General features: G+C 42.6%; 1 protein-coding gene across 1 annotated transcript in view; it reads right to left on the bottom strand.

The window, feature by feature from the left end:
* The window catches only part of plxna4 (plexin A4), a 322421-nt gene extending 310483 nt beyond the window's left edge, over nucleotides 1-11938 (bottom strand). Inside the window, exon 1 of the mRNA XM_078165425.1 lies at nucleotides 11356-11938. The gene's annotated coding sequence lies outside the window, so the exon portion shown is untranslated. The remainder of the gene's footprint in view (nucleotides 1-11355) is intronic.
* Between the last annotated feature and the right edge of the window lie 4303 nt (nucleotides 11939-16241).

Below are 16241 nucleotides of genomic sequence, written 5' to 3'. Positions count from 1 at the left end.
GTCAAGTGTCAATGCTTTCACATAGCACAGAGAAAGTGAACTAACACTTGTGTCATTAGCATTAGAAGTGATGGTTTAGTCTTCTTCCCAAACTAAACATCTTTACACTCCATTCCAATTATCTCTAAACACTTAACTACTGTAATGTGCATATATGCACAAAAACATTTCCCCTTTTTATGTCATTCTTCTGCGGTCTAATGAGGAAAGTATGTGTCTAGCTAAACTACTAAAACTAATGCTGGCATGATGCCATAATAGTTGGTAATTGCCAGTAATTGTCAATAATTACAGCAAAGAGTCTCCTCTGGGCTTGCTGTGAAAATGTTGACAATGTTAATATTTATTTGACTGAGCCGAGTGATGCACCATGGGCAACATGCATGCAGCAGGTGCATGGCAAACTCGTGTCCGTTATGGTGAACTTAGCTAAATACACAAATAAGTTCATAGACATTCTGCAGCCAACACATTGGAGATCAAAGTGATGTTCGTGTTGTATATGCAAGTGTACTTAACACAAAACAAGCATTTTAACAATACGTGCTGTTGGAGTCATATTTTTTTCTTGTTTTTCTTTCTTAATTAATTACATCTAAAAATGATTAAATGTGTGGGTATAAGTGTGAGTGTGTAAAAAGAGAATGATAATCTATTCAGTCATAAATCTGCACCGCAAGCCTAATGTCAGCGTCATACTTGGTCTGCGATGTCCCGGGGCACAAAGAGGCATCTGAGAGGAGGAGGGAAGAGAGGTCTAGTGGGACAAGGGCCATGATTAAATGATTCACAGACTCATAAATCCACTCTGTCATCATTCTGGAGGAAGCTACAGACTCATTCACACTTTTTTATCACTTACACACATGCACGCACAGATTACAAACCACAGGCTGTGTACCAAATCGCAGGGGAAAAGATTTCCCACTGCTACAAGAGCTCTTTGGACCAGTAGAAACACGGCTTGACTTGTTCTAGACTATTGCTGCAAAAGAAGGAAATGCACAGACTTGGCATTAGAAATTTGAGCAGTGTTGCTCAAAAGCAGCCTGGGTCTATGGCTGCTGCCATTGGCTGTTGGATATGGTGGGTGGGCTAACGCAGGTTTAAGAGAGAGCAAGCGCTGTCAACAGGTGTGGGAGTTGTTTTGCCTGTGAGAAGAGTTTTGCTACAGAGCAGGCTGCCAACCCTGTTTTTTTATATATCTAACAGCCAATGTAAATTAGGTTATGTTGACATGGCCACAGATCCATAAATTCCCCTGGGCCCATTATAAGACAATTTACGTAACCATCACATAGGAGGCAATGTTTTCATGACAGTCGTTGAGACTATTGAAAATACATGCCGACTTTAAAGAAATGCGGACAAAATATAAATATTTCAGCAAAAGCCTTTCAATCATACAAGCAGAAAACCGCAGCAATTAAAGATGGCATCATTTCATAATGTTTCAGGCACTTAATGAGGGTGCATGCATATTCTAGGTGTGTCTCAGAATAGCTTGTTATTGAATGTTATCATTAAAATTTAAAAAGACTATAATTAATAGGAGATTTAATTTGCTAAAAGAAATTCATGAACTGACAGTTTGACATCAATACTATAATGCGCACTCTGAATTCACGAGAAAGACATCTTTGAACATTAGCTGGAAAAATGCATGAGCCACTTCACAGACTGAGAGGTGGGTAAACTGAGTTCAGGCAGGTTTACACTCCATTACATGCCTTTCCACGGCCCCTCCCTCCCTCCCCACTGTTTGTCTCCCCTCAAACTTTCCCTCTCCCCTTAACTCCATCCTTCTAAGCCTATGGCATAAACACATCAGACAAGCTTTCTACCCAGCAGTCGTTCACAGTGGCAAAAGAGAGGATGCAAATTGTTATCCAGCGTTTTACCCCTCCTCTCCCTTCCTCCCCCTCCTCCTCCTCTGCTTACGTCTCTCCACAGTTGGTCACGGACGTTTTTTTATACTTTGATTTTCTGCAAGCTTTACCTCATCGCATCGCTTTTCCCAGAGACATGGAGAAAAACCTTTTACACACACCGACTTACACATGGACAAACACACACACACCACATAACTTTCTGGTTGCCAGATTTGCCGGTGGGCCCACAACAACCCAATCAAAGCTCAGCTGGAAGGACTGCCATGACAATGCAGAACGGATGGACACAAAGGAAGGGGAGGATGCAGGGAGGGATGAAAACCTCTCTCTCAGAACTTGTGGTTTCTCCACAGTTACATTTGAAGACTCAGAGAGAGAGAAGATGGCCTTTTTGTGAGCCAACAGAGGGAAAAAAAAGTCAGAGGGAGGATGCTTGATGCAACACAACAAAGTGGCTCACCTTTCCTCTTCTAGTCTGTCATGCGAGGACTGGAGTAGTGCTGATGTCTACAGAAACTCCCAGCGCTCTGTGTGGGAGGTGGCAGGAGGAAACTTGTGTACAGAAAGGCTTGGTTATGAAAGCCAGGACTTTGTCCACAGATACTAATGGATATATTGTTGCTGCAAAGTTACCTGCACTCTCGGCTATCTTTTCACTGTACGTGGTGAATTAAAGGAACAGTGTGTAAGAATTATCCGCAAAGGTCTCTTCCTCCCGGACCAGGTGATTGAAACTGAAAAACAGAATACAGCTGTTTCGCCCTACAAATCAGTGTTTCTCCAACACTTTTGGCATGTTGGAGATGTGCCGCTAGCCTAGAACCTGCTCATGTGTGCTCACCTTTTCTCTTAGAACAAATGATCCCGAGGTTCGGGAGGTTTTTACCGGGAGCCAAATTATCCGCAGAGGTTTCTTCCTCGTCAAAACAAATGGACCCAGTGTTTTAAACCAGTAAAACACTGAATAAGGCAGTTTAACCTTTTAAAAAAATCAGTGATATTTTGACGCTCTTGTCACGGAGGGGCTGTGGACTACAGTGGCAGACGCGAAAACACCAATGGCCCTTTTTCTAGAGCCAGGGTTTGGGTTGCCTGTTACTGTAGAAACATGGTGGTACCACATGACAATCTCCATAGACGAAGACCCACTCCCTTTGTAGATATAAACATCTCATTCTAAAGTAACAAAAACACATTGATTCTTATTTTCAGGTGCTTACACTAGAAAATATACTTATTATTAGGGCTGCAACTAACGATTATTTTCATTGTCGACTAATCTGTTGATTATTTCTTCGATTAGTCGACTAATCATTTCATCAAAAAAAATGTGTTAAAATGTTGAAAAATGGCGGTCTGTCTCTCCCAAACCCCAAAATTATGTCATCTAATATCTTGTTTTGTACTCACGCCAAAGGGTTTTAGTTCACCGTCATGGGAGAGTGTGTAAAGCTGCCAATATTTGAACGTAAGAAGCTGCAGTAAGAGTATTTTGGGGTACTTTTATAGTACTTTTCTATGAAAAATTACTCAAACCGATTAGTTGACTACTAAAATAGTCACCGATAATTTTAATAGTCAATAAGTCATCAATTAGTCGACAAATCGTTGCAGCCCTACTTATTAGATTCAATTTCTGCCAATATATCCCCTAAATGCTGCACACTGAACCTTCCACCTATACAGTATTTATAGGCAGACAGATATTCTCAGGTGCTCTGTCGACAATGCTATATACTGCCCTTTCTCGGGTACATAATTTTCTAAATTCAACTTCCTATAATTTAACTGTAATCCTAGAATAATAATAATCTGTGTTTTTTTCCAAGATGACACTACTACATAAGCAATTATGTTCTGAGGAGAATCAAGTTAACATTTGCTATGTTGGTTGTTTCTCACAGCAGTTTATTCTTTGGGTCCCCAGGGACCCCAATCGGTGGTCCTTAAATATTTTGGTAGAATGAGGGTTCAGTAAATATTCAGAAAAATAACTGACAGATTAATCGATAACAAAAAAAAATGTTAGTTGCAGCTCTATCCTGCTCACAAATCTGAAACTAGATGGAAAAATATTGTTGCTGTTGCTCAGGCTAGTATGAGCACCAAACACTCCATCAATCACTGTTTTCAAATACACTTGAATGGTGGTAAAGCACCTCAAAATACAGGCAATCTAACAGTCAACAACTAAGTCAACAAGTATTGCCACCTTTCTCTCACTGCAGATGATGCAGAGGTCAAATGTCCATCACAGTATCAACCTATCATGTCTCTTTAGTGCCTCCTGCTATTTTTCAAGGCAAGCACAGCAGTGAGGACGATTTCTGTGGAGGGGCTCTCAGTTGACAAATCATGTTGCCATAGGAACACTGTTAGTTGCGTGGGTGGCAGGTAAGGATGCTGTGTGTCGCTATAGTGGAAAGATTTAATAGGTCCTCCTTACGCTGAGCAGGAATGCAAGCGTGAGATGGCAGTGAGCTTTCAGAGTTTAGCTCATATGACTCTCAGTCCTGACAACAGGGGTGGGAGTGAGAACTGATGACATAAGTCAAACATATGAGTTGATGGGTGATATCATGTGTGAGCAAACACATTATTCAGGTTGATGATTCATCCGTTTGGGGTGAGACAGAGAGGTTTATTGGGGTACAAGGCAAAACTTTCACAAGCCAGCGCAGTCACCCCTTTTCCTGGCAAGTTTAATCACAGCAATCAAAAATCAATACCCATCAGTGATGAAAGTCCGAGGCTTAACCAGAATAACAAATGAAACACGTTTTCATTCCAGGAGAGCAACAAACTTCTCCCCAGCACTTGGCGAGAGTTGGGCCCTGGCTAAGAGTCAATCACTGCATTCGCACAGACACAAGCCATTCCAAATCCCATCAACAGAAGAAAAAAAAAATACTCAAGAAAGGCAAAATCCCAAACTCAAAGGGAGTAGCACACTGAGAGAAGAATAACACGAAAACCCAGTGTAAGCCTTGTTAAATCTCTCTTAACATCCCCAACATTACGCTGCTAGACTATGATATATCCGGGGGTGGGGGGGGGGGGGCAGGAGAAGGTGGGGTGATGCGGGGAGGGTATTACAGTAAAGCAGATCCTCCCCCAACCCCACTGCCTTCTGGCTATAGCGCGGCAGGGGTCCTCCCTGAGCCCGCTGTTTCACAATTACTGTGGTAACACTGAATACTGATGCCCCCTGACACCACTGACACTCGGAGCAGACAGGAAGTGAGAGAGAGAGAGGGGGACCAGAAAGAGTGGAAATGAGTGTGTAGCGGTGACAACGGTGGTGAGACATATCATTAACTTTAAATCATCTGGACATCCCAACAGACGGTCCCTCCTGCTAGGAAGCAATATTATAGTGTAAAAATATAGTAATCAAACATAGTAATCGCATTCTCAGCATGTTTTACGCAACACTACTCAATAGGGTCATCCCAACAGGGGCATGAAAACTCTAAACGCTGGTGTCGTTTTCTTATTATTTCTAAGGGGAGGTGGTGCTTTGAGTGTCCACAACCCATAAGAAGTCGCTGACCTCTTTTAGCACATAGTGCCATAAGCACTTATCCTCCTTTCAAGTTGAAACAAGTTCAACTTTTCTGGAATACAGTGCTTGTGAATGTCACTCCAAAGTTCCTACAGCCATTAAGGTTAAAGCAGAGCCGGGACCAGGGTGGAGAGTCAACAGTGTTCATATACTACCTTCAACAAACTGATATTAACCTCTACTACTATATGTCGACAGCAATGCAAGCCCTCATGCTCAAGACGCTGACATGTGGACCCACAGTCATGATAATACTGTAATACAACACATTACAATTGCATTCTTAAGCAACAAACTGTCAAAACATGGTTTGTGTCTGCAGTCTTTGCTATTGAAAGAATGGAGTGGTGGAGAAAATTCCCAAAAGGTTAGAGGAAGTGTCTGCCTGAACAGAGTCCCTGTAGGATGGATTACAAGCCGTGAAAAAAAAAAGAGTTCACATGTTGGTTGTAGGTTACGTGGTACATAGTGAAAGCTCTGAGGTATTGTCTGATACAGATGAAACGTGTGTGCACGCATGCATGCATACTTAAGCATGCGTGCCCATGCTTCTTTGCGATAGACAGGATGAAAACGGAATTAGGGACCTAATCCTTGGTGGACTTAAGGCGTCGGCGCGGGAGCAAATCAGAGAGAGAGGGGGAAAAAATGCCCCAAGACCGTCTGCAATTTTCTCATCATTTCATGCATCTGAAACAAAACTAATTTACTGCTCGTCATGCTCGGCTTGGCACACACAAACATAAGAGCCAATATGCCACAGCGTGTCACCTGCCGCTGCATCAAAGAGAGCTGTTTATATATCAGACTCACGGCTCCATATGAATCATAGAGACCTGGGAGAAACGCTTAATATGGTCTTATCAAAAGGTGCAGTCTGGCAAAACCACTGATACGTTGGTGCCTTTCCACGTCTCCCTGATTCCCATCTATAACAGCAACATCCCATGTCTCCTCCTCACTTTATATCCCGCCTCGTAGGTCATTCCAATGTCACAACAGTCGGGATTTTTTCACCCAGCCCCACACGCAAACACGCGCAGATAAAGTTATGTGCTTGGCAGCTTAGAGTGAGGCAGAAAGATATGGGACGAGAGAGCTGGAGGCAGAAACAGTCAGCGAGAGAGAAGGATTGAGAAAAAAGATGAAAGGAAGCATGAGAGAAGGCTGGAGGGAGAAAATAAAAGTGGGGAGACTGTGATATAGTAGCATGTACATGTATTGGGCCCCATTATAAAGGCACGTGACAGCTTAATAGGACTCTGGCTGCCAAGATGAAAAAAGAAGTAAGAGGTTCTGAACAGCAGGATGTGCGCACACACACGCATGCACACAAATGCATTTATACATCTCTGTAGGCGTCACACATATGCTGAGTAAACTATTCAGAGGAGAACAAAGGTGCTCATTAAATTGGATGCTGTGACGCATATTGATTTCTGCCCATAGAACTCACAACGCCTATTGTTTGGAGATCCTCACTTCAAATCTCTGCTGTCATTGCGGTAGCAAACATCAATATGCAGCTCTGCAGTGCATTACCAAAGGGTTAATTACATACTTGTAAGCAATTACTTTTTTAATGTAGCATTGAATCATCCCCCCAAATTGGAATTTACATCAGAACCATCAAGTGATACCATCTTTCTAATGAAATGCCAACTGAAACATAATAGACTTTGAATTTTGCATTGCACGCCAAGTTTGAAATCTACAAGGTCAAGTCCACACAGACAAGATAACAAAGACAGGTTTTATGTGGCAAGTAAAGGTCTAAGAATTCAATTTAAAATTTAACTCCAGTTATGCAATCAAGTGTTGACGTTCTCAAGCTAAACAAATCAACACACTTAACATTAAATTGTAAAATCCAAAGAGAAGTAGCACCAATGAAATACTATATGTTCAATGCAGCCATTGTTAAAGAATTATGTGTCTAACTGTCCTGAAATATGGGAGACAGATTATGGTGTGTGAAGAACAGTTGGTGACATGGAAATACAATTTGCAATCTTCTCTGTGGTGTTTGGTGGCATAGGAGGGGGGAGGGGAGGGGGGGGAGTCTAATTGGACACTGGCCTGCGTCTGGTAGTCCTGTCACAGCCCGGAGGGGTTTAAGCGTGTCTGTGTGTGTGTGCATGCGAAAGAGTGAGTGAGAGAGGAAAAGAGGGAGACATCAAGTGAGAAAGCGAGCAACAGAAAGAGAATGAGAACAAACAGAGAGCTCCATTCAGGTCCAATCCACAGACGCATCATTCAGTCTGACATGATGATACATCTCTGTGACCAGAGTATTCATATAGGGCCTCACCAGGCCAGTCACAGATGCATCATTCACACCCACACACAAACCCACTTCTGCTGAGTCTTGCCTACACTGCTACCAGGCATTTATATCACTATGGAGAATCTCTCTAAGATTCCCCATTCATATTCATTCACAGCTTCCCCCTTGACATGAACACATTGCAAAGATTTTCTATGGAGCTTATTCTTGTAAGCGCACCGCCCCCAAAATGTAATGAATGTCTTTACTGCCAAGGTTGGAGTGAGAGTTTATCCATTAGCAAGCCATAATATTGACAGGGCCGTGCTCTCCAGGTCCAAACTCTGGCCTTGTAGCCGTAACACTGGCCGACAGACAGGGGGTAGTATGTCAATGTGAGGTGCTTACAGGCCGATAAAGGCTGCTGTTCCAATTCCTATAGGCAGGCGTTGATGGACAGCACACGGGGAGAGAGGGAGGGAGAGAGACTGAATAGTGCCAAGTGCTCTTGCAGCCTTTAAGAGTTTAAAACTAAGCTAGAATTTGGTGAAAGGACAATGGGGCAAGACACAGATGAGATAGGATTATCAAACTGCTAAGGGACTAAATGTCTTTCCCTTGAGACCTTGACAGCAGCAGAACACATGCGCTCGCATACGCATCCTCCAAGAGGACAAACACACAAATTGGAACATTCAGAACTGAGTTCAGATACACAGACAGACACACTCTATGTTGCTAGCATGCCAGCCACAGTCACGCTGACACAGACAAGCAGGGGGACTTCAATCTGCAGTAGAAACACTTTGCCCTGTGAGTGACCTCCTCTCCTTTTGTTCACAATTGCAAGCTGCACACAGTTGAACAACAACTAAAAAAAACACATATCAGCCAGCAGAATCTAATGTTTGTTTGAGAAATTTGTTTTCAGCTGTCCATCAGAGAACCATCAGTAACGTGGGAGCCAACGCAGAAAAAAAATGAAATCCAATAATACCCGAAGCACATCCAAACATGCATAAATGCTACAAATCATCTTGCATGGAAGAATGGTTTTATAATTTCCCAAGTAAAATTTGTTGCACGTTACTAAACATGTGTATCTCCTCATTAATTATCCAATAAACACACCACACACACTGTTACCGTGCAGTTAAACAACATCTAAATTGATGTCAACTAACACAAAGCATGGGATCAATCTACCCACTCTACCAGCCTGTGCAGCCACACTGCCCCTCATGGTTTTTCCAGGATACAGCCTCGTCCCTTCAGCCATGCTCTGTTGAGTGATTGAGCACTAAACACAAGTATGTAATCCTTTCGTTTGAATCGTTAGAATGCAAAAATAACCCACGCAACTCAATGTGTATCATCACAGTGCTTAAGAGATATCTGTGCAACAGCAGTAACACAATGGTGCGCATCTAGAGTTAAGTCAAAGAGCGTTTGGAGGGGCGACACTGAATTGATGCATTGAGTGTGGAGTGCAGGTGGATGGAGGGAGGGAGAACCCGGCAGAGGGGCTCAGAGTACTCAGTGTGACTGCTGTACTAGGGCTCTGCATTTTGCATATAGGCTGGAGCAGCTGTTTTCTGTGCATGAGGTGCAAGAGACGGGGGAGCAATGGAGCACGAGTGAGACAAAGTAGGTCCCTGACTCCAAAAGTCGCAACTGCACTAAGGAATCCACATCACACCATAGACTCCAGCGTGTGCTGAAGAGCCCACACTGGTACTTCCCCTGCTTGAATGTCTAGAAATCAGCTCAAGCTCCAACAAACGTTCCCATTCAAGGATAAATGACACTGATTCCAGGAAATGACACACATACACGCTGTGCCAAGAGGGATGATCAACCTTGTGTACAACTACGCAAAACCAAAGTGTTGACAACAAAGTAAGATACTGTTTACAGAACAAATGCATCGTTTAAAGACAGCCCTGACTGTAACATAATCATTCAGCATTGAGGAAAAATTACTCATCATTGCTCATCACCACGTCTCTTGGCTTCGTTTATGTGGTATGACTCCAACACAGGGAAATATGTGGAGCAATCAAGAGGAAGGAGTTGTCTATCCAAATACCTCAAAAGCATCTAAAAAAAATCAAACTCATCAAGTTTGTTTAATAGTAATTTGGCAGTGCTGTAATAAATCTAGTGAATGAATCATTTAAATATGCTCTCAGATTGTCACAACATTTAAAGACCACCACACCAGGGTTCATAATCTACTCAAGAAGAGAGACTTGATTTGGACTATACAGACACAAACATAAAATATCACACTCATGTGGCTCTTATGTCCTCTTTACTACTGCATCAAAGCAAAATCCTTTTAAAATGTTTCTCAAAAATCTGGAAATAACAAGTTTAACCTTAAATTACACACAGCATGTGACCCTGAGGGATACCATAGCAATAATAAAATCCCATGACTTAAGATAAAGTCACATTAGACTCGTACCACAGAGAGCAAATCCCTGTAGAGATATTACAGTACAGTGTTTTCTGTTAACTTGAGCGTCTCTAAAGTCAAGCCCTTCCCGAAGTGCTCAGTCTGAGCCACATCGGTCAAGTTCAAAAGCTCCGAGAGGAGACTCGCGTATCAGCGATCCTGGAAGCCACACGGGGAGAAATGCGCCTGTTAAGTTTAATTTTGCATCACGCAGCGTGTGATTTCCACGATTTACAAAGCGCAGTCGACACAGCCACTCTATAAATAAATAAATCTGCGGCTACAATGTGAGCTCTACAAAAATATAGTCGTGCAGAGATGTTTAAAAGGCAGAAATACGACATAATAATTCACAGGGATTGTAAAAATTCTGATACTGTAAAGAACCCGTTTGGAAAGGTACCATGCTTGAATAGTTACAGGCTGTGAAAATTTTCCCATGTGGATCCCTAAAGATGCAGGACATGCTCCAAAACGGTATGGATTAAATAACTTTTATAAAGCAACCACACTGTGCACAATTCTAACTCATGTTCCCATCAACCCTGTCAGGAAATTATAGTTGCTAAGCATCCTCCTGACAAAACCATGTGTGGCAGAGTATCAGATCATTTTGTCCATTTCCACGACTCACAGCCGAGACACCACTAAAATCCCAATTGCAGTCCATGAGTCTACACGCCGCTAAATGCTAGTCACTGGGTTTATCCCCGAAGGCACTGCGTAAATCCGACGCGGAATCCCCTACAAATATTTCAGTTATTAACCTTCAGAGTTTAACGCTGCAAGAGGAACAAGCACAATTTGGGCATGCAGCTCTTTCTCTGGCTTACAGTGGATGAAGGGCATGAATGATCTGAGGCGCCAAACGGAGGGAATCCAGTCAGTATGGGGTCCCAAGTTGAGAGAAATAGCAGGTCGTTAAAATGTTTTGCAATTCTCCCCGGGGCTGGTTGTACGATCCAAATGTGCAGGTTTGGTATGAAACCCGCCCGACCGCCGGAGTGCGCAGAGCGGGCATGGCGCAGCTAGAACAGGTGCAACACGCCTCTCGTCACCTGGCTGGTGCAGTGGCAACCTCACGCCCAAAACCTGGCTATAATAGCACCAAAGCACCCTAAAAACAGTCCTGGCTGTGGGGACTAACGCCGTGACAAGCTTCGTTCCTTACCTGTAATCTATGCAGATATCACTTCACAGCCGCAGCCGCATCGACACTGCGGATAAGAGGCACGTCCAGAGCAATCCCCAACTCCTTTTACTCCCCCCAAAAAATGAGAAACGCTTAGAATAATGTTATATCCTGATCACACGGCTTGTCCACTTTAAATCCCCGGTGGAGGTGTAGTTAGAAGGCGATTCCTGCACAGGAAAAAGAAATAGCAGCAGACTTCCAGCAGCATCCCCGATCAGCAGGACCTGACGCCGCTCTGAGCGCTCTGAGACCCGGGAGCTGCACCTCCCATTCCCCGGCGAGGACGCACTTTGTATGCCGTTGGAAAAGCCGCTGCGCCGTACGGGATACCGCAGGAGGCTGTGCTTGTGTGCGTGTGTGTGCGTGTATATGTGTGAGTGTGTGCGTGTAGAGAGCGTGTGTGTATAGATGTGACTCAGTGCGGTGCTCCTGCTCAACTGAGGTGCTGAGGGTGCTGCAGCGGAGTGCGAAAGGGAGAGAGGGAGTGCGGGAGCGACGGAGAGAGAGTGCGCTGTCTCGGAGTTTGCAGCTTCGCAGCGGATCTTGAGGCTCGGGAGGGACTGAGTACTAGATGGCGCTTCGCCCGTTGCAAAAGGAGACTGTTTGTTTTGTTTTTTTTACCAAGGATCCTGCCTCGCCCGCAGTAACATCTCGGGTCTGGAGGGGGCTGCGTTTGGGTTACATTTTTAAGTCCCTGGCAACTCCCCTAAAGAGGCTTAGTGCGCATTAATGAGCACCATTCAAAACAATATATTACCATAATCACGTTTATGATCTAATTTCCTTTACAGGCAGTGACAAAGTGCCAGCTGAAGTGAGACAATTCCACTAGTGTCCAATGCAGTTTCACGTTTAAGTGCCAGCCCCTTAAAACAATCACTTTACAGAAGTTAATTCTCAAATTTATCAGCTCCACCCTTTGATGGATATTTTTCACCCAGGAAAACAAGAATATGACAGCTATGAGCTTAAATAGAGCTTATGCTTTGTTAAAATAGAGGTTTATGTAATGCATTCATCCCGTTGAGAATGGGATTTGGCAATGCCAAAGGGGACTTTACACAAATACGCTACAATACCGGGGTGAAATGATCAGATCATCGGATTTGAATATCTAATCGCAGGATCATTTAAAGATGGAGATTAGGCAACACAGCAACATAATTACGACACTTGCATAGTTGTAGGGGATTAGAATCTGCATTTTTGTTCTTTGATGATCTTTTAACATGCTCCAGGAGTGTATCCTCCCCCCATACATTTGAAGCAATTAATATTCTAAAGGCCTAATTATGTAATCGTGTCTTTAGCGAAATAAGCGGTGTGGGGGTACAGGAATAATACATATATTTTTTTGTATATAAAACAGCCTACTAAGCCTGCTCCTTATCTTCATGTGAAGACAATTCAAAACAGATCCATGCGCATCCACTAAATATTGCACACAATATGGTTTCAATGTTGAGGTTTCTTTCATTTGCATCTCATGAGATAACTCTGAAATTAAGCTTTGCTGGCTTGTTTTAGTGTTTCAAATAGTCAATGACAGGATGGAGAGTTTGGGGATTTGGCAATGAGCTCAGAGAAAACAACTGGGAAAAAAAAACTTTATGAAACAGGTTTTCATGCACCCCCTGATCATTTATCCTATATCACTCACTGTGTGCGCTCGGAGGGGTCTTCTAGGGGGGCATCCGCGCCTGCTGCAGCATCCTCTCCCTCCTTCCCAGCCTTCTCTCCATCCCTCCCTCCCTGATCTCACGTCCAGAGGGGCTTCCTCGCTTTGAAACACTGCATCAGAGCCCCACCTACAGGCCAAAGAAACTTTACAGCTACTGACACTGACACATACAAACTGTGACAAACTGCTCCACTGGCCCTGCAGTGCTCTCTGTGACCATCCATGTACACAAGTCACTGTAACCTTTCCTTAGATTTAAACAAAACGTTTTAAACCTACAAGGACAGATACACACCCCGATATGATACAAAACAAACAACACAGACACACCAAGCCAGACAAGAGCTACAAGGAGCTGCTGCCCCATGAATCAGTCAAGCTTGTCACATAAGGTGCACTGTAAAGTTACACACACAAAATGGAGGCCTACTGTAATGCTGTAATGTCCCAATGAACCAGAGTACGTCATCAAACATATTAGGCTAATGTATATAAATATAGGTCACTATGTAGGCCCGTTGCTCTCTTGGGAGGTTAAAGGCTGAAAGAGGAAGTTTCAACATACAGTCAGGTCCATAATTATTTGGACAATGATACAGTTGTCGTCATTTTGGCTCTGTACACCACCACAATGGGTTTTAAATGAAACAATGAATACCTGCTTAAAGTGCAGACTCTCAGCTTTCATTTAAGGCTTTTTTCAAAAATGTAGTATGAACCGTGTAGGAATTACAACCATTTCTTCACACAGTCCCCCGACTTTAAGGGCTCATAAGTATTTGGACAAACTAACATAATCATCAATTAAACAGTCAGTTTTAATACTTGGTTGCAAATCCTTTACAGTCAATGACTGCCTGAAGTGTTGGACACATAGGCATCATCAGATGCTGGGCTTCTTCCCTGGTGATGCTCTGCCAGCCCTTTACTGCAGCCGTCTGCACTTCCTGCTTGTGTTTTGGGTGTTTTGCCCTCAGTTTTGGCTTCAGCAAGAGAAACGCATGCTCAATTGGATTCAGGTCAGATGATATGACTTGGCCGTTGCAGAGCATTCCACTTCTTTGCCTTAAAAATGTCTTTGGTTGCTTTTGCAGTATGCTTCAGGTCATTGTCCAACTGCACTGTGAAGCATCGTCCAATGAGTTTTGAAGCATTTGGTTGAATCTGAGCAGATAATGTAGCCCCAAACACTTCAGCTTTCATCCTGCTGCTCTTCTCAGCAGTCACATCATCAATAAATACGAGAACCAGTTCCACTGGCAGCCATACATGGCCATGACATAACAGTACCTCCACCATGCTTCACTGATGAGGTGGTGTGCTTTGGATCATGAGCAGTTCCTTCCCTTCTTCCTTCTCTTGTCTTCCCATCATTCTGGTAGTTGATCTTTGTTTTATCTGTCCATAGTATGCTGTTCCACAACTGTACAGGCTTTTTAGATGGTTTTTGACAAACTCTAATCTGGCCTTCCATTTTTAAGGCTAACCAATGGTTTGCATCTTGTGATAAACCCTCTGTATTTATTCTAGTGAAGTCTTGTCTTGCTTACAAGAGCAGCAGGATGAAAGCTGAAGTGTTTGGGGCACCATTACTGCTCAGATTCAACTAAATGCTTCAAAACTCATTGGACGATGCTTCACAGTGCAGTTGGACAATGACCTGAAGCATATTGCAAAAGCGACCAATGACATTTTTAAGGCAAAGAAGTGGAATGTTCTGCAATGGCCAAGTCATATCATCTGACCTGAATCCAACTGAGCATGCGTTTCTCTTGCTGAAGCCAAAACTGAGGGCAAAACACCCAAAACACAAGCAGGAAGTGCAGACGGCTGCAGTAAAGGGCTGACAGAGCATCACCAGGGAAGAAACCCAGCATATGATGATGCCTATGTGTCCAACACTTCAGGCAGTCATTGACTGTAAAGGATTTGCAACCAAGTATTAAAACTGACTGTTTAATTGATGATTATGTTAGTTTGTCCAAATACTTATGAGCCCTTAAAGTTGGGGGACTGTGTGAAGAAACGGTTGTCATTCCTACACGGTTCATACTACATTTTTGAAAAAAGCCTTAAATGAAAGCTGAGAGTCTGCACTTTAAGCAGGTATTCATTGTTTCATTTAAAACCCATTGTGGTGGTGTACAGAGCCAAAATGACGACAACTGTATCATTGTCCAAATAATTATGGACCTGACTGTATGTGCAACTATCTTACATGCTACAACGAACAGCAAGACAGCCAACACTAGCATTAGCATAGCTAGTTCGTATCATAGCATGTAAGCTTGCTGTAGCCAAAATGGCGGCGGTAACCGGTAACTGAAAGAACCCGAAAACAGCCACTAACTGAAAACGTTACATACCTCCAGTATTTTCCACCGCTCTCTATCAAAAAAGTAAACTTTAACGTTCATATGCATCTTGCCACCAATTTAAACTCAAGGTAAGTTAAAGTACATAAAATTAAAGCAATGTAGTGATTGTAAACATGGTGTAAAGCGTAATAGTACCAATTAACGCCAGCTGGGTGTCACGTGACTGTACTCTCTGCCCACCTGTGAGTCCATTTTGTGTTACTGACAAAAAAAAATCCACAAAATACACAGCATTGTTTTTAAATGGTGACAACATATTTGACAAGAAATATAATACTAGACATATTTGTAAAAAAAAATAAAATAAAATAAAATAAAAAGAAAATCACCCACAGAGGGAAATTTTACTGGGTCTCACATTTGAACGAGATTAACAGGCAAAACATTACCTTATAAATATTGTACTCCTAACAAAGTAAAAGTTCATTTCAAAAGTTTGCATAAACCCTATCCAGTGATATCTATAATTTACAGATATGTGGATGAAAACCTTTACTGACATCCTGATGAACTGTGATTCATTAATTCTTTCAGAGTAGAATAACAATGACATTTTAGTCTGATTTAATTTTTCATGTTTTCAGTACTACTAATATCACTCATTGTTTTACACTAAAGGATATAATCTGTTACTATGGTGGTATGAGCAACAAGTCTCTGAACTATGTTGTCACTTTTTATTTCAGTAGAGAAATTCTTTATTCATAAACAGAAGTTCTGAAGTTCACAACCCTCTTTCCATCTTTTTTTAATTGAATAATAATTAATATTGAACTTTCTTGCTCTTTTGAACAATTAAAAAA

Source organism: Epinephelus lanceolatus, chromosome 23 (genome assembly GCF_041903045.1).
Source record: "Epinephelus lanceolatus isolate andai-2023 chromosome 23, ASM4190304v1, whole genome shotgun sequence".
NCBI classification, from domain to species: Eukaryota; Metazoa; Chordata; class Actinopteri; order Perciformes; family Serranidae; genus Epinephelus; species Epinephelus lanceolatus.
Note: the sequence above shows the minus strand (reverse complement) of the source record. Positions and strands in the feature narration are given on the sequence as shown.